Source organism: Chiloscyllium plagiosum, chromosome 6 (genome assembly GCF_004010195.1).
Source record: "Chiloscyllium plagiosum isolate BGI_BamShark_2017 chromosome 6, ASM401019v2, whole genome shotgun sequence".
NCBI lineage: Eukaryota > Metazoa > Chordata > Chondrichthyes > Orectolobiformes > Hemiscylliidae > Chiloscyllium > Chiloscyllium plagiosum.
Window position 1 is genome coordinate 92,995,420 of NC_057715.1, and position 19,919 is coordinate 93,015,338.

The window sequence follows — 19,919 nt, forward strand, 5'->3', positions numbered from 1 at the left end:
TTCCTGGTTAACCATGGTTGGCTTATTCCCTTCCTAGAATCCTTCCTCTTCTTTGGAATGAATCTCTGGTATGAACCACAAACTGTTTTCAATGTTCCTCAATCATCTTTGCTGCTAAACTCCTTGCCCGGCACACTCCAGTCAGATCTGCATTCATTCCTTATTTAAGTGGGTGGCACGGTGGCACAGTGGTTAGCACTGCTGCCTCACAGCGCCGGAGACCCGGGTTCAATTCCCGCCTCAGGCGACTGACTTTGTGGAGTTTGCACCTTCTCCCCGTGTCCGTGTGGGTTTCCTCCGGGTGCTCCGGTTTCCTCCCACAATCCAAAAAGATGTGCAGGTCAGGTGAATTGGCCATGCTAAATTGCCCGTAGTGTTAGGTAAGGGGCAAATGTAGGGGTATGGGTGGGTTGCGCTTCGGTGGGGCGGTGTGGACTTGTTGGGCAGAAGGGCCTGTTTCCACACTGTAAGTCATCTAATCTAATCTAAAGTTTAACATAATTGTTTCTAACTCAAGTATCTCCCTCTCCAGCCGAATGCTAAATTCAGCCATGGTTATGGTCACCATTTCCTTGGAGATCCTCTATACAGATTTAATTTATTAAATCTGCATCATTGCAGATCATCATTTCCAAAATAAACTGATCCCTGATTGTATGTATAATGTAATGGTAGAAGAATATGTCCTGAATACACCCTATGAATTCTCCCCCATGGCTTCCTCTGCCAATCTGGCCATCCCAATCTAAATGAAAATCAAAGCCACCCATGATTAATGTACTGCCTTTGTTACATGCCCTCATTATCATTTGATTTATTCTCTGTCCCACCGTTAAGGGTCCTATGGACGATTCTTATCAAGGTATTCCTTTCCTTTTTATTTATCTCCACCCACATGGGTTCTACATCTTCCCTTTCAATATCATTTCCTGCGATCATACGTGTTCCATCCTGTACCATCAATGCTACCCCATCTCCCTTTCCTTACTACCTTTTCTATGGAAAAGTCATATACTACTGAAAAGTGAAAGCCCAGCTTTGATCTCTATGTAGTTGTGTTTTTGCAATGGCTTAAACATCATTAACCTATACTTGTGCTCAAAATTTTTTTTATTTTGTACTGGATACTACATGAATTGAAATAATTTTGCTTTTTTGCAATTTTTCCCCCTTTGACCCTATTTACTGCAATTTCTCTATGTTTGTTTTCCTTGGAGCAGTGAAAGTTGAGAGGATAGAGGTGTGTATACAGGTGTATATAGGTCATGGATAGGGTGGACAGGAAGACACTTTTTTCATCAGCTTACAGTTTACAGAGTGATATTTATAGGTTAAGTAAGTGGGCAAAATGTTGACAATATGAGGAAAAGTAAAGTTGTTCATTTTGGAAGGGAGAATGAAAGAACAATATAGTATTTAAATGGAAAAAAAAACAGCAGAAAGCTACAATATAAAGGGACTTTGGGGTACTTGTGCATGAAACACAGGAAGCTAGTGCATAGTTGCAGCAGGTAATCAGGAAGGCTAATAGAGTATTGCCCTTTATTTCCAGAAGGTTAGGGTATAAGAGTGGGGAAGTCTCACTGGAACAGTATATGGTGCTGGTGAGACCACTTCTGGAGCACTGTGAGCAATTTCGATTCCTTTTAAAAAAAGATATCATTTCTTTGGAAACAGTTCAGAGAAGATTCTCTGGATGATCCCTGGTTTGGAGAGGTTGTCTTATGAGCAAAGGTTAAACAGGTTAGAACTCTACTTACTGGAGTTTAGATGAATTAGAGTTGATCTCATTGAAATGTAAAGGATTCTCAAAAGGGCTTGACAGGGTAAGTGTGAGGATGTTTTCCATCATGGGAGAGTCTAGGACCAGAGGGCATAGTCTCAGAATAAAGGGGCACCAATTTAAGTCTGAGATGAGGAGGAATTTCTTCTCTCAGATAGTTAAGAGTCTTTGGAACTCCTTGCCACAGAGAGCTGTGGGGTCAGCAACCTTGTGCATATATAAGGCTGAGATAGCTAGACCTTGGTCAGTGGAAGAATAAAGGGTTATAGGGAAATAGCAATAAAGTGGATGTGAGAATCAGCCATGATCCTATAGAATGGTGTAGCAGGGTCAATAGGCTGAACAGCCTACTCCTGTTCCTATTTATTATGGCCTTATGATCTTAACAGTAGTGGGGTCAATAACCATGGGATTAGATTTAAGGTAGAGGCTAAGAATTGAAGAGAAATGTTTCCACTCAGAGATTGGTGGACGTCTGGGACTCACTGCCTGAAAGGGTGGTTGAATTGAAAACTCTCGTAACATTAAATCAATATTTACATATTCACCTGCATTACCATACCCACAGGGCTCATGAATAGCGAGCAAATGGAATTAGATTGATCCTTGTGGACTGGCATGCACACAATGGGCTGAATGCCCGCCGTAAATGTCTATGTGTCAGGTCCATGAAGACAATGCTACACCCTCTGACTGAAAGAAATTCTGTCAATTCTTCTCTTCCAAGAATACTGTACTTCTCCTCCCTCTACAGCAGCATGTAGATGGCCAAAAGTACCTCACCTGGAAGCTGGAATGCTGATTCTTTTCAATAGCGCTCATGGCAGCACCCACGTGTAGCTGTATATCCAGCTGTACGTGTTTAACAGATCGCATTGACAGGATCAGCCAAGTCCAAGATGGCCGTTCCTGAGAGCACAAGGCTCCCAGCTGTACTTAGCAGAATTGCTGCTATAGAGCTCATTATGCAGCCACTGTCTCCACTTGCCACTGCCTTCTATTACTGAACCTTTCCAGATAATTCTTAAGTAGCAACTCATTTCTCAAAGACTAGTCCCGTGATGCAGTGCTTGCTGCTTGCTGTCCCTGCTGTAATGGAATTTTACAGACTGTGCTCTGAAACACAAGGAACCTTGAGTCCAGTTACTTTGCTCGCTATTCATGAAACGAAACCTTTGTCTGGTACTGCCAATTTCATTTTAAATGTTCACCAATTTAATTATTAAAGAATTCCTTCAACGTTGTCTTTTAAGCTTTTTTTATTTATTTTATTTGAAGATATTGGCTCCTGTTTCAAAATTCTCTGGACTGTTTTAACATATTCTAAGCCAGCTGGCTAAAACATGCATGAGAATTACTTCCAGCTAATATCCAGTGATCTCTTTACACTGCTCATGGCATTTTGCTTATTTCTTTGAAGTGTCAAATAAAAGTGAGCAACCTAAAGCTGGTCTGTCCCTCTATTAAGTCATAGTGTGTTCCTCATAACAAGATTACAGACAAGTGAAACATCTCCAATTTAAATGAATATCATCTTTTTCACTTAGTTCCTGCTCAGCAGCTTTTCTCTCTCAGAATTAACTTTTTTTTTGGAAAACTGAGATTTTGAGATGACAAGTTGGAGAGCATCTGCAAAGTTTCACATGTTGCAGCTTAGTTTATCATGAAGTACAGCGAAGACTCAAGACATTGAATTGCAATTCTTTTTCCAGATGCGCAATCAGCTTTAATCCATGTGTGAGAAATTAGGATTCACGATGATGATCATTTAATGTTTTATGTTTTTATGTCAAAAAAAGAGCTTCAGACGCAATGTAGGAATTATCACTCAAGTCTTTTCTAATGATCTTATTTATGGAATATTTTTAATGAATATTATTATGAAAATTATTGTGGCTAAGTCCACCAGATTTGCACATGGTTAAACAACCATATGTTGTAGAACATGGTAACAGGATTTTCTGTACACCACACTGTTCTTACCTGGCTGTAGGTCTTCATCCTGCATCCTTCAACTTGTATCCCCACCTCAGGTACTACAATAACTTTCTCTGCTTCTCAGACTTTGTGTGGATGAACTATCTATGAAGATAAAAGAAAATGCATAGCTACATGATTTGAAATTAGGTACATTGGAACAGTTCAGCACATCTGTTCTGATATTCAATAAGGTCATGGCTAATCTGTGACTAATTCCACATACCTACCTTTGTCCCTTTCACTTTGCCCCCAGTTCGATCAACCTTGGATTTAGTATTTACAATTGATCCAGCTCCAACTTTCAGTCTTCTGTTTCCTAACTTTATTTCTCTGGTATTAAATTTTAGATGTTGCCCACTCATTCAAGATTCCCCAATCGGCAAATACAATTTCAATCCACACTACTAGTAACCCGCAAGATCTTGGAAACTTCAATCAAGTCACCTCTTAACCATCTAAATTCACAGCAGTCCAACTGTAATGTGTCATCTCTCCTCATAAATTATTCTGTAAAATTAGAGTCCAAGTTAGAGAGCAAGAGGGTAACTAGAGAAAGGGTTGGCCCACTCAAGGACAAAGGAGGAAAGTTATGCGTGGAGTCAGAGAAAATGGGTGAGATTATTAATAAGTACTTTGCATCGGTATTCACCGAGGAAAGGAACATGATAGATATTGGGGTTGGGGATAGATGTTTGATTACTCTAGGTCAAGACGGCATAAGGAGGGAGGATATGCTAAAAGGCATTAAGGTTGACAAATCCCCAGATCCAGGTGGGATCTATCCCAGGTTACTGAGGGAACCAAGAGACGAAATAGCTGGGGCCTAAACAGATATCTTTGCAGCATCCTTGAACACAGGTGAGGTTCCAGAGGACTGGAGATTTGCTAATGTTGTCCCCTTGTTTAAGAAAATTAGCAGGGATAATCCAGTTAATTATTGACCAGGTAGTGAGTCAGATGTCAGTGGTAGGGAAGCTGCTAGAGAAGATACTGAGGGATAGGATCTATTTACATTTGGAAGAAAATGGGCCTATCAGTTTTGGTTTTGTGCAGAGAAGGTCATGTCTTACCAATTTAATAGAATTCTTTGAAGAAGTGACAAAGTTGATTGATGAGGGAAGGGCTGTGAACGTCATATACATGGACTTCAGTAAAGTGTTCGATAAGGTTTCCCATGGTAGGCTGACGGAGAAAGTGACGTTGCATACGAACCAGGGTTTACTTGCTAGATGGATAAAGAGCTGGCTGGGCAACAGGAGATAGAGAGTAGTAGTGGAAGGGAGTTTCTCAAAATGGAGACCTGTGACCAGTGGTGTTCCACAGGGATCTGTGTTGGGTCCACTGTTGTTTGTGATATACGTGAATGATCTAGAGGAAGTTATAGGTGGTCTGATTAGCAAGTTTGAAGATGACACTAAAATTGGTGGAGTAGCAGATAGTGAAGGGGACTGTTAGAGAGTGCAGCAGAATATAGATAGATTGGAGAGTTGGGCAGAAAAATGGCAGATGGAGTTCAATCTGGGCAAATGTGAGGTGATGCATTTTGGAAAATCCAATTCAGGAACAAACTATACGGTAAATGGAAAAGCCCTGGGGAAAATTGATGTACAGGAGATCTGGGTGTTCAGGTCCATTGTACCCTGAGGTAGGGAAGCTGCTAGAGAAGATACTGAGGGTAAGGATGCAATGCAGGTGGCAATGCAGGTCAATAGAGTGGTCAAGAAGGCATATGACATATTTTCTTTCATCGGGCAGGGTATTGAAGACAAGAGTTGGCAGGTCATGTTACAGTTGTATAGGACTTTGGTTTGGCCACATTTGGAATACTATGTACAGTCCTGGTCACCACATTACCAAAAGGATGTGTTTGCTTTGGAGAGGGTGCAGAGGAGGTTCACCAGGATGTTGCCTGGTATGGAGGGCACTGGCTATGAAGAGAGGTTGAGTAGATTAGAATTATTTTCATTAAAAAGATGGAGATTGAGAGGGGACCTGACTGAGGTGTACAAAATCATGAGAGGTGTAGACAGGGTAGATAGCAAGAAGCTTTTTTCCCAGAGTGAGGGACTCAATTACGAGGGATCACAAGTTCAAGGTGAGAGGGGAAACATTTAAGGGAGATATGTGGGGAAAGTTCTTTTCGCAGAGGGTGGTGGGTGCCTGGAATGCGTTGCCAGCGGAGTTGGTAGAAGCAGGCACAATACTGTCACTTAAGCTGTGTCTAGACCGATACATGAGTGGGCAGGAGCAGAGGGGTACAGATCCTTAGAAAATAGGCGACAGGTTTAGATAGAGAATCTGGATCAGCACAGGCTTGAAGGGCCGAAGGGCCTGTTCTTGAGCTGTAATTTTCTTTGATCTTTGTTCTTTGTCTCATTTTACTGAATCTACACTGCACTGCCTCGTAGGCCAATGTATCCCTCCTGAGATATGGAACCCAGAATTGCCCACAGTATTCCAGGTCTAATGTAAACATGGATTTGTATAGCTGTAACATAATATCTAGATTTTGAGTTCTACACTATTAGATATAAAGGTGAGAATGCCATTTTGGATAATTTCCATTCCTGTTTATGTACTTCAATATTCTATGTACCTGCATCCCCAAGTCTCTTGGGACCTGCATTGTGTATACTAACATCTGGTATGAAAGACTTTAGGGCATGATTTTTGGAAGTTCACATAATAACATCAATAAAAATTTCTCTGTACACAACTTCTGTTATCTTTTCAAAAGAACTTGATCACCTTTATCAGATACAATAAGTCCTTCACAAATCCATGCTGGCTCTCTCAAATTAGCTGAAATTGTTCAATATGTATAGTCACTCTATCCTTGCAGACACTCATGTTTCCCCAATAACAATTGTTAAACATAATTCCCTGATCTCCCTCTTTCAGCTTTTTATACAATGGAGTGATATGTGCAATTTTCCAATCAAAAGTAATGATTCCTGAAGAGAAATAACTTTGAAAGATTGTAGCTACAGCATATGAAATGGTTGCATCTATTTCCTTTCAAATTATGGAATGAAACCTACCTGTGGATTTGTCACTAAATATTGTTAAAAGGAAATCAGAAGTATGAAACAATACACAAACTTGAAAAAAGGGACACAGTAGTGACTGCAAGGAGGTAGTCCTCATAGAATATGAGTTCCCTCATTGGGCCTGTTAATCTGCTCCAATCAGTGAGCCCTGACTGACAGATAAAAACAGGAATGTTACTGGCCACTCGGGTGTTTCCTTTCTTCCTGGTGGTGGAAACTGAAAAAAGATTTGTGCACCTTGTGTCTTTCACTGTGTCTCACATCTGCACACACATAACATGGGTGCTGGAGGAAAAAAATAAGCAAAAAAAAAATGAGTGTCAGAGACCGGAGTTTCGTTTCTTCCTGGTGGTGGAAACTGAATAAAGATTTGCGCACCTTGTGTCTCTCAACGTGTCTCACACCTGCACACACACAACATGGGTGCTGGGGGAAACAATAAGCACTACCGCAATTAGGCGGTAGTGTGGGGGGTTAAAAAAACCAGGAGTGTCAGACATTCTGACACTCTGAGAGCTGGCTCTGAGGGAGCTGGATCAGTGTTAAGAACTCTCCACATGTAAATTAAGGGTGACTTGGTGATAGACCAACAGCCTTTGTGGACAGCCTTTTTGGTTATTAGGAGCCTAACTTGCTAAAAAAAAAGAAAAAAAGTGGAGTGTCAGACATTCTGACACTCTGAGAGCTGGCTCTGAGGGAGCTGTACCAGTTTCACGGGTGGCCAACATGTAAATTAAGGGTGACTTGGTAATAAGATACCTGCTTGTATGAGTTATTTCAGATACATTCTACAAAATATAAGAAGAAGTTGCTTCAGCAAGAACAGTTACCTGTCAATCTTTGGAGAAAGTGAGGTCTGCAGACGCTGGAGTCCAGAGTCGAGAGTGTGTTGCTGGAAAAGCAACTTTTCCAGCAACACACTCTCGATCTGTCAATGTTTGTTCGCAGACTAGGATGTAGATTCTGATTGGTCAGGGTGTTGCCATGAGGATGCAACAGTGATTTGCTATCTCTGCGACCTCTTTTTTTAATGGAAAAAAAAATTCCTTTTACCTACATAAAACAGAGTTCTGTGTATTCATATTTGTAACTTCTAGCATGACAAATGCATCACACTGCTAGCTGATACCCAGCCAAATACTTTCTCATCTGTTTATTCTCAATCATCATTAAAATGATGGAAACTATCATCACCACTGCTAAAAAGGAGCACTGACAATCAGTTTAGTTATTCCAGAACCACGTAGATTCTGACCTCATTACACCCTTAGTTCAAACTTAGACAAAAGAGCTAATTCCACAGATGAGGTAAGAGTCACAGCCCTTGACATCAAGGCCACATTTGACCAAGTGTGGTCAATGGGAATCTGAAGGAAAATTCTCCGCTGGAAGATGGTTGAGATTATTGGAAGTCACAAGGTCAGAAGTGGGGATGTTTGTTGATAATTGTACAATGCTGAGCTTCATTCACACACATTCTATACTGAAGTCCATATCCAAATGCGGCAAGACCTGAAAATCTTCTAGGTATGGACTGATAATTGACAAGTAACATTCATGGCATGCAAGTGCTGGGCAGTGACCATCTCCAACAAGAGAATCTTATCCTTACCCTTTGAATTCAATGATATTACCGCCACCTACCAAACCCATGACCGCTGCCATCTAGAAGGACAAGGGTAATAGATTTGGAGATGCTGGTGTTGGACTGGAGTTTACAAAGTTAAAAATCACACAACACCAGGTTATAGTCCAACAGGTTTAATTGGAATCACTAGCTTTCACCACCTGATGAAGGAGCGGCGCTCCAAAAGCAAGGGTAATAGATACCACCTGCAAGCCATGAATCATATTGACTTGGAAGTATATTAGGGAACTAGGGTGGAAGCTGAGAGCTACAACAAACAGAGTTGTTATCTCTGGTTTGTTACCCATGCCACGTGATAGCGAGGCAAGGAATAGGGAGAGATATCAGCTGAACACATGGCTGCAAGGATGGAGCAGGAGGGAGGGTTTCAGGTACTTGGATAATTGGGGCTCATTCTGGGGAAGTTGGGACTTGTACAAACAAGACGATCTTCATTTGAACCAGAGGGGTACTCTCCTGGGTGGGAAATTTGTTGGTGCTATTCAGGTGGGTTTAAACTAGCTCAGCAGGGGGATGGGAACCTGAGGTGTAGTTGCAGTGCACAGGAAGATGAGAGTAGGGAGGACAGGGACAGGATTTCACAATCACAGGAATGTGCTGGCAGACAACAAGCTGGTTTGAAGTGTGTCTACTTCAAAACCAGAAGTATCTGATATAAGGTAGGTGAGCTTGCAGCATGGATAGGTACCTGGGACTTCAATGTTGTGGCCATTTTGGAGACATGGATAGAGCAGGGTGAGGAATGGATGTTGCAGGTGCCAGGGTTTAGATCTTTCATTAAGAGCAAGCAAGGCGGTAAAAGAGGGGGAGGTGTGGCCTTGTTAGTCAAGGATAGTATAACAGTGGCTGAATGAACTTTTGACGAGGACTCGTCTACTGAGGTAGTGTGGGCTGAGGTTAGAAACAGGAGAGGAGAGGTCAACTGCTTGGAGTTTTTTTATAGGCGTCCGCAGAGTTCCAGGGAGGTGGAGGAGAGGATTGGCAAAATTATTCTGGGTAGGAGTGAAAGGAACAGGGTGGTCATTATGGGTGACTTTAACTTCCCCAACATTGACTGGAAATGCTGTGCGTCGGCTGGATCAGTTTTTGTCCAATGTGTCAGGAAGGTTTCCTGACACAGTATGTCGAAGGGCTGACAAGAGAGGAGGATCTGGTGCTTGGTAATGAAGAGAAAATGAGATCTGCAGATGCTGGAGATCAGAGATGGAAATGTGTTGCTGGAGAAGCGCAGCAGGTCAGGCAGCATCTAGGGAACTGCTGCGCTTCTCCAGCAACACATTTCCATGCTTGGTAATGAACCAGGCCAGGTGTTTGATTTAATGGTAGGTGAGCACTTTGGAGAGAGTGACCATAATTCAGTTACGTTTAGTTTAGTGATGGAAAGGGATAGATATATGCCACAGGTCAAGAGTTATCGATGGGGCAAGGGCAATTATAATGCAATTAGGCAAGAATTAGGATGCATAGAATGGGGTAGCAAAATGCATAGGATGCAGACAATGGAAATGTGGAGCTGGTTTAAGGAACAGATATTGCGTGTCCTTGATAGGTATGTCCCTATCAGGCAGGGAGGAAGTGATAAGGTAAGGGAACCGTGGTTTACTACAGAAATTGCATCTCTTGTTAAGCAGAAGAAGGCGGCTTATGTGTTGATGAAACAAGATGGTTTAGATGAGGCGATGGAGAGTTACAGATCAGCTAGGAAGGATTTAAAGAGAGAGTTAAGAAGACAAAAGTCAGGAAACGAGCAGTCTTTAGCAAATAGAATAAAGGAGAACCCTAAAGCTTCCTATAGGTACGTGAGGAATAAAAGGACGACTAGGGTATGAATAGAGCCAGTCAAAGACAGAAGTGGGAAGTTGAGTGTGGACCCTGTGGAGATCTGAGAGGTGCAAAACGAACATTCCTCATCAGTTTTCACTCAGGAAAAGGAGAATATTGTAGAGGAGAAGAATGAGATATGAGATATTAGACTAGAACTGATCGAGGTTAGTAAGGAGGAGGTGTTATCAATTCTAGAAGGAGTGAAAGTAGACAAGTCCCCTGGGCCAAATGGGATTTATCCGAGGATTCTCTGGGAAGCTAGGGAGGAGATAGCAGAGCCTTTGGCTTTGATATTTGAGTTGTCATTGTTTACAGGTTTAGTACCAGAGGACTGGAGGATTGCAAATGTTGTGCCCTTGTTTAAGAAGGGCAGTAGAGATGACTTCAACAGTTTCCTCATTTCCCCTTCCCCCACCTCACCCTAGTTCCAAACTTCCAGCTCAGTACTGTCCCTATGACTTGTCCGGACTTGTCCTACCTGCCTATCTCCTTTTCCACCTATCCACTGGGCCCTCTCCTCCCTGACCTATCACCTTCATCCTCTCCCCCACTCACCTATTGTACTCTATGCTACTTTCTCCCCACCCCCACCCCCCTCGAGCTTATCTCTCCATGCTTCAGGCTCTCTGCCTTTATTCCTGATGAAGGGCTTTTGCCCAAAACATCGATTTCGCTGCTCCTTGGATGCTCCCTGAACTGCTGTGTTCTTCCAGCACCACTAATCCAGAATCTGGTTTTCAGCATCTGCAGTCATTGTTTTTACCATGTAGTTGAGGGTAGGACAGTTGACGTGGTGTACATGGACTTTAGTAAAGCCTTTGATAAAGTTCCACATGGTAGGCTGTTGGAGAAAATGTAGAGGCATGGGATTGAGGGTGATTTAGTAGTTTGGATTAGAAACTGGTTTTCTGAAAGAAGGAAGCAAGTGGTGGTTGATGGAAAATATTCAGCCTGGAGTCTGGTTATTAGTGGTGTGCCACAAGGATCTAGTTTGCAACCACTGCTGTTTGTCATTTTTATAAATGACTTAGACGCAAGCATAGGTGGATGGATTAGTAAATTTGCAGATGACACTAAAGTCAGTGGAGTAGTGGACAGTGTGGAAGAATGTTACCGGTTGTAGGGGAACTTGGGTAAACTGCAGAATTGGGGAGAAGTGGCAAATGGAATTCAATGTAGCTAAATGTGAGGTGATGCACTTTGGGAGAATAACAGGAAAGCAGAGTACTGGGTCAATGGAAAGATTCTTGGTAGCGTGGATGTGCAGAGGGATCTTGGAGTCCATGTACATTGATCCCTGAAAGTTGCCACCCAGGTGGATAGTGCTGTTAAGAGGGCATACAGTGTGTTAGGTTTCATTGGTAGAGGGATTGAGTTCTGGAGCCACAATATCATGGTGCAACTATACAAAATGCTAGTGTGGCCACACTTGTAATATTGTGTACAGTTCTGGTTGCCCCATTACAGAAAGGATGTGGAAGCATTGGAAAAGATGCAGAGGAGATTTATCAGGATGTTGCCTGGTCTGGAGAGAAACTGTTATGAGAAAAGGCAGAGAGACTTGGGTCTGTTCTCATTGGAAAGAAGAAGGCCAAGAGGGGATTTGATAGAGACATACAAGATGATCTGAGGATTAGATAGGGTAGACAGTGAAAGTCTTTTTCCTAGGATGATGATGTCAGCTTGTACGAGGGGGGCATAACTACAAATTATGGGGCAATAGATTTAAGTCAGATGTCAGAGGCAGGTGGAATGCCCTGCCTGCCAATGTAGTTAACTCAGCCACATTAGGGAGATTTAAACAATCCTTGGATAAGCACATGGATGATGATGGGTTAATGTAGGGGGATGAGCTGAGAATAGTTCACAGGTCAGCGCAACATTGAGGGCCGAAGGGCCCATTCTGCACTGTATTGTTCTCTGTTCTATGTTCTCTATTCTATTATTCTTTCAGTATTGCCGGGTCAAAATCCTAGAACTCCCAGGAATCAACAATATTGTGGGTGTACTCAAACCAAATGGACAGCAACAATTCAAAATGATAACTTACTACCACCTTCTCAAGGGCAAATACTGCAATAAGTGCTGGCCCAGCCAGCAAGACTACATCCCTTGAATAAATAATAATAAAAATCACTTTACATCCTCATTCTCACTTTCCCTATAGTGTCCAAAGTACAGTTTACATTATTCTGTTCTCTTGGTACTCTGCAACAGAACTGTTTGCCTACTCTTTCCTATGTTGTTGGCCCCAGCAAGTTATTGAACATAAATACAATCGATAAATGACATAACATCAACTTAAACCAAACAAATCCGAGATCCATTTGATTTGTATCATACAAAGTAGAATATTTGAGTTACCTTTGGTTTTGTTTGATATACATATGATGTTACTTGAACAATTTGTTTGGTTTATTATGAAATAAAACCTTAGCTCCTATGACATATTGATGAACTGCAATGCAACAGTTTTGATTAATTCTGATTTCTTGACTGGATTTCATATTTCACCATAAACACATACCATTCTCAACATTAACACCATTTTTGGATACAATCTCTCTGGCCCATTTCTATATTTCTATTGTCTACAGTAAAAGATTTTTTTTCAAAATCTACCATTTCACTGCAATCTGAAACCTGTTGTCAATAAATCAATTGTATCCTTAGTAGAAGAATGAGCCACTTAACCAAACCAGCACGTGTCCTTAAAAATAAATTGATTTGATAATAATTTCTTATCAATCAGCCTCAGACAAGGGAGAAATCAGTTAGAACATAAGAACATAGGAGCTAGAAGCAGGAGCAGGCTCTTCAAGACCGCTCCGCCATTATGTACAATCATGGCTGATCTTTGTGTTGCCTCAGCTCCACATACCCACCCTCTCACCATAACCCTTAATTCCTTTACTGTTCAAAAGGTTACCTATTTGTGCTTTAAAACATTTACTGAGGATGCCTCAACTACTTCACTGGGGAGGGAATTCCACAGACTCACAATCCTCTGGGTGAAGTTCCTTCTCAATTCAGTCCTAAATCTGCTCCCCCTTAATTTGAGGCAATGCCCTCTTGTGCTCATTTCACCTGCCAGTGGAAACATCCTCTCTACTTCTATCTTATCTATCCTCTTCATTATTTTATATGTTTCTACAAGATCCCCCTTCATTCTTCAAGATTCCAATGAACGTAATCCCAGTCTACTCAGTCTCTCCTCATAAGCTAACTCCCTCAACTCCAGAATTGAACAAAATCATGACATGATCATTCAGAAATTGAATGAAAGGAAAGGAATATTGCCAAAGAAATCAAAGATGGCAAAAGATGCCTTCACATTTGATGGTATTGGTGCCAGTTGTATCTATAAGAAGACAGTGCATATCCTATCAGAGTTAATAGGTCTGTTTAATTGGTCTCAAATGTAATAAATGGCATTGAGAACAACCTTTTCTCTGAGACTATTAAGAAAGCAAACTTTATGTTTCAAGTCCAGTATTCTGATGAAGACTCTGCTTTCTTCCCACAGATGCTGCCAGACCTGCTGAGTTTCACCACTAATGTGTGATTTTGCTACAATATATTGACTCTGGTGGGCAGTAGGAGTAACAAATTCCTTGCAATTCCTTCTAAAGATACATTGCAAGTCATTAAAAGACTCTCAATAGTCTTCAGGAGCTTTCAATAATTTGGGCTGAAGCATTTTCAATGTGAAAAGTTTTGTTTCACGTGCAGTACAGGCAGATCATAACGTACAAAGATAATAGGGTGATTGAACAGAGTGAGGAATACAAAGTTACAGCTGCAAAGAAAGTGCACAAAAAGCAAGATCAACATTAGATTTGAAATTTGAGAGGTCCATTCAGAAGTCTAATAACAGCAGGGAAGAAGCAGTTCTTGCACTTGTTGATACGTGTCTTCAACCTTCTTTTTTTTTCTTCCAGATGGAAGAGGTTAGAAGAAGTTGTAACTGGGGTGGGAGGAGTCTCTGATGATGTTGGCTGCCTTTCTGATGCATTGAGATTTGTAAATGGAGTCAATGAATAGAAGATTGGCTTGCATGATGGTCTGGGCTGTGTTCACAACTTTCTGTAATTTCTTACCGTCCTGGGCAGAGCCGTTACTGAACCAAACCGTCTCGTGTCCAGATAGATTGCTTTCTATGGTGCATCTGTAAAATCTGGTGAGGATCCTTATGGACATGCCAAATTTCCTTAACCTGCTGAGGAAGAAGAAGCATCATTGTGCCTTCTTGACCTTTGCACCAACATGGGTGGTCCAGGAAAGATTGCTCGTGATTGTTACTCTTAGGAACTTGACGATCTCGACCAGCTTTACCTCAGCTCCACTGATGTAGGTAAGGGCATGTCCTCCTCCTTGCTTCCTGAAGTCAATGATCAGCTCTTTAGTTTTGCTGACATTGAGGGAGAGATTGTTATCTTTGCACCACGTCACCAAACACTCTGCCTCTTTCTTGTATTCCGACTCATCATTCTTTGATACCTGGCCCGCAATGGTAATGCTAACCATCAACCTACAATGAATCATCCACATGATTCCCTTAAAAAAAATATGCTTTTTATTTATTATGCCTACAAAATCCTTTGTAATTTTTGCCAATTGTTTCTTAAGCTGCTGCAATGCTAATGTAAAGAATTGAGGTTTACACCATGTGTGCTAGAAACTTTTGACCTCTGTTTACTTACTAAAATGGACAATAAAACGGTATAGAACAAGTGCTTCCTAACTGTCAACTGAAGACTAATTGGAGAGCTTGATCTTTCTACAGTTTTCATGTGGTGGTGGATAAGTTGCTGAAGAAAGCATCTTCATTGCTGACAACCTCAGCCAAAATGCTCCTCCACTGAAAATCAGGAGCACCAGTTCCTCTTACTTTCCATTATCTATTCAGTGAAAACAAGGATGTCAGCATAAAATTAATAATGCTTTTCTTAATCTATCTTCAATTCTCTTTAATTAATACAAACTCATGATTATCTTAATGATAATCAATTTCTATTCTAAGGAAAATAGTGAAGCATCAAGAATGTGTTATTCTGTCAATATTCATATGTTGCTTAGCAGTGCCTGATAATATCTGACCCTAATTAAAGTGGCTTTACGTAAACTGCAACACAGCCAAAATGCCTGTCTTACAGCCTGTTAATATTTCTTTTCTCAAAAGTAGGTGCTATTAGATGTTGCCCAGCAATTTTATTTTCCTTCCACATGAAATGGTTGTGCATTCATGCAGAACTATAGCTAGCAAAATGTGAGCTCAGGTGCTTCAGAAATGGCAGGTGGCTGGACTTGACTTGACAGCAATTAGATGTACAAATCTTTGATTAGGCTTCAGGGAATAGTATCATTAGCAACACTGAATGGGCCTACAAGCTCACCGCTGCCTCATTAACTACAGTGCTTATTTTACATTACATGGATGGAATGTATTGTACACAGGATTAAAATGGCCACATAAGAAAGCAAGAAGCTGGAATAAGCATTTTCTGGATGGTTAGACATGTCCAGGTATGCTTTCTATTGGTACAGCCCATGTAGGTTGCTAGGGGTGGCAAATAAAAATAGCACTAGCAGTATTGGCTGATATATTTAGTCCCACCCAATGGAAAAGAATGCCATTCTGTTAGTGAAATTGATTAATAATACCAATTAATGGTTTGTTAATTGTTGATGTGTAGATTGGCACTAGTTTATGTTTGGCATTGTACATTCTCTCCTGTACTGTTATTACTGATCTAAATTGGTACTAAGTATCTTCAAGTCAGGCAAACATACTAGCATTATAGAAAAAGGAAATCACCAACTGATATATTATAATATATAATATAACTTATGTCTGTAATCTTGCTCATCCAATTCAATAGCTGAGATCTCTGTCCTCCTCTAATTGTGGCCTGTAGCATTCCCTGATCTTCATTGCTATACCATTGGCAGTTGTGCATTCAGTTTGCCAGTCTCCAATCCTTGGAAATCCCATACTAAATCTCTCCACATCTCTCCACCTATCTCTTCCCCTCAACACACCCCACCAACTGGCATTCCTTCAAACCCATTTCATTAACCAAGTTTTTACCAGATGCCTTAATAAATGACTCAGTATCAAAGTTCAATGACGTGAAACTTTAAATCAGTTTTTCTTTCCACACATGTTGTATGACCTGTTGAGCATTTCCAACATATTTTAGTTGAATATTAGGGCAGAAAATATTCTGAACTCAAGATGTGAATAACACTAATGTCATTTTTTTTAACATCACCTCATGAATCCCAACCACTTCCAGAGTATTATCAGATAGCCCAGGTTTTCATTAAAAATACAAATTTCTAATCGTAATGAGACTGCTTGCCCCATGGGCATGAATGCACTATTTGTAGTTAATTTCCACACTAATTTTAGTTATCACATTGTATTTGCACCATGTAATGATGATGGCATTAACATCACAGGTCATTTGTTTAGGTTGAACACAAGTAGAGGCCGTCAACATTAGATCGTCACCAAGAAATCCAATGAAAATTCAGGAGAAATGTTTTCTGTTAAAGAGTGGTAAGAATGTGGAACTTGTTACTCACAGGAAATGTTTAAAGGTAATTGTTTAAATGTGTCAAAGGGAAAACTAGACAAGAGAAGAGAATGGATTATTAATTTGTAGAATTTGAAAAGAAATAAAAAAGGGGTTTGAGTGAAATGTAAACACAGACATGGATTGATAGGCCATATGTCCTATTTCTGTGTGGTATATCCCATAGTATCCTAAATAGTCTTTTCAGAACTAACCTTGCAGCCTTAGCTCTGATGATCTGCTGTTTAGGTAGAGACGTGGCTTACCTTTACAATTTTTCTCAAGCCATTGAAGCGTCTCTTAACTTGATTTGGGTTCTGGAGATTGGTTCACATTCCTGCTGAGCATAGGTTTTAGAATATAAAAAACCAAGAAGGTTTGATAAACTTTAATAATGCCGCCAGTTAGAGTGTTGTGTGCAGTTTTCGTTTCACTCTGGGAAGGATATTGGAATTTTGGAGAAGGTACAAGATAGCTGGTGAAGTACACATATACATATAAAGAAAGACTTGTAGTATTGAGTCCTTTGCATTAGAACAATGCAGATATTGGTCGATGATGATGGAAGCATTTTAAATCCTGAAAGAATGAGAAAAGTTAAACAGAAGTCAACTGTCTCCACTAGTTGAAGGGTCAAAAATGAAGGAGCACAGATATAAGATTACATGTATGAAAAATGAGACAGAGGGCAGGAGAAACCTGCAATTATGAGGCTATAGAATTAATTGGAGGAGGCAGAAACCTATGTCAGTAGTCAAGATTGGATAAAAGGAACAGGGATTATAGTGATAAATGCAGCGAAATTATTTGTTTGCCTGGAGCATAGAAATATAATTTGAGGATTGCTGAACTATAGTGTATGATTTTACTATGGATAGGCTAAGGAGGCAGTCACCCAGTGTACCTGAAGTAGGATGCAGATTGAATGGTGGGCTGTTGATGTTATTCTGAAAGATTTGCTGGCTATCTAACCAACTGAGTAACTGCCGTAGCCACCACTGGCTGCCACCTCACACAAAAGAATGACACAAGTTTGCAGAAAAAGTATAGATTCACACGATCTTGGGTAAGTAAGACCAAAATATACAGACATTAACCGCGAGAAACAAAACTGTAAAACATGCCCAGGCAATGCTCTTAACATGTTAGAAATTCCAGTTTAGAGCTTGTGTAATCTGCAAGTTTGTATCTAATTATTTCTCAACATGCTGTTCTGCCAAGGCATTTTACAATTTGTATTTTTAAGGTATTTCACCACTCCCATCATCTCACAATAAGTTGTAATGCATACTGAAAATATGACTGCACCCTCAGACCAATATTGTCAAGTGTTGTGCAAAACCTTAAATCCCTTGGGAGTTTGAAAGAGGGTGTTCCTTATTATCCCCAGGTCAGAACTGCTTTCTTGGGTGATGTCCAATCCTTGGATTAAATCAACACAGTAAATTGCCTCAAGTGTAAGAGCAATAACTCAGCTCCCAACACAGCTGCCAGGTCTGCCTCTGATTGTACATTCTCTTGCGCGTGAATTGTAACAGATGCTTCAATTTAGATGGGTAGCCAGTGTTGGCCAATTCACTGCTTTATTGCAAATGCTGACACTTGTTTCCAAAGATTCCTATGCTGGAATTTAGAGTCATAGAGATGTACAGCATGGAAACAGACCATTCAGTCGAACCCGTCCATGCCGACTAGATATCCCAACCCAATCTAGTCCCACCTGCCAGCACCTGGCCCATATCCCTCCAAACCCTTCCTATTCATATACCCATCCAAATGCCTCTTAAATGTTGAAATGGTACCAGCCTCCACCACATCCTCTGGCAGCTCATTCCATACACGTACCACCCTCTGCATGAAAAAGTTGCCCCTTAGGTCTCTTTTATATCTTTTCCCTCTCATCCTAAACCTTTGCCCTCTAGTTCTGGACTCCCCAACCCAGGGAAAAGACTTTGCCTATTTACCCCTTCCATGCCCCTCATAATTTTGTAACATCTATAAAGTCATCCCTCAGCCTCCGACTCTCCAGGGAAAACAATCCCAGCCTGCTCAGCCTCTCCCTATAGCTCAAATCCTCCAACCCTGGCAACATCCTTGTAAATCTTTTCTGAACCCTGACTTCATTATCCATGCATTATGAGTAGCATTTGAAATAAAGTATATACCTTGTCAAGGAAGACGTGTGATGATGGAATATTAGTATGACTTGATTCACACAGAGCACTAGTCACACACTTCACCAGAGGAACTTTACATCGGTGATATAATAGCGGGATTGCACTGTGTAGATGAAAATAGATTTACAACTTCCATGCCACGATTCTGGGTAATCCAAGATGGAGGACGGGAAAAATTTCTGGCTGTAGGAGCTGCTCCTTTTTTTGAGGCACTTTAGGTGCTGGAGGTGATTTCCTCGAATTCCAGGAGCAGCAATTACTGTTTTATATGCTGTTTTGGGAAAAAAAAGTCAAAACAACAGCAGTTTAAAAGGGAGAAGAGCAGACAAAGGAAGCACATGTTGAGGATAGTGCAGGAGACAGAGAGAGAGAGAGAGAGAACCTGCACAGTTACCACCTTTGTTGTTTTAATTTGTGTATCACTGGACATAGGAGTGCATCTGGGAAAATTAACAAACAGTGAAATTCACAACTAATCTTGGAGGAACTGTTGGCCAAAGTTCACAACACAGAATCAGGTAAGTTAATTGTAGTTTTAAGTCTGTCCAAGAGAAAGGCTGCAGTAGTGAGTACAGTGGATTATTTCTTGATTATATGTTTTTGGAGATAAGTCTCTTGATTAAACTTAAAATATAAGCCATAATTATTAATTTAACCTGGGGCAGTGTTTGTAGAGGAATAAGACGGTGTTATTTTCTGGGTCTGTAGATTGTGAAGGAGCAAAAATGGCCTTTGCAGTGATATGTACTTCTTGTCAGATGTGGGAGTTTAAAGAGAGTTTAAGGGTTACTGCGGATGATATCTGCCATAAATGCTGTTGGATGCGAATCTTATCAGATCGAGTGGATCGGTTGGAGAGACAGATAGAAGCGATGA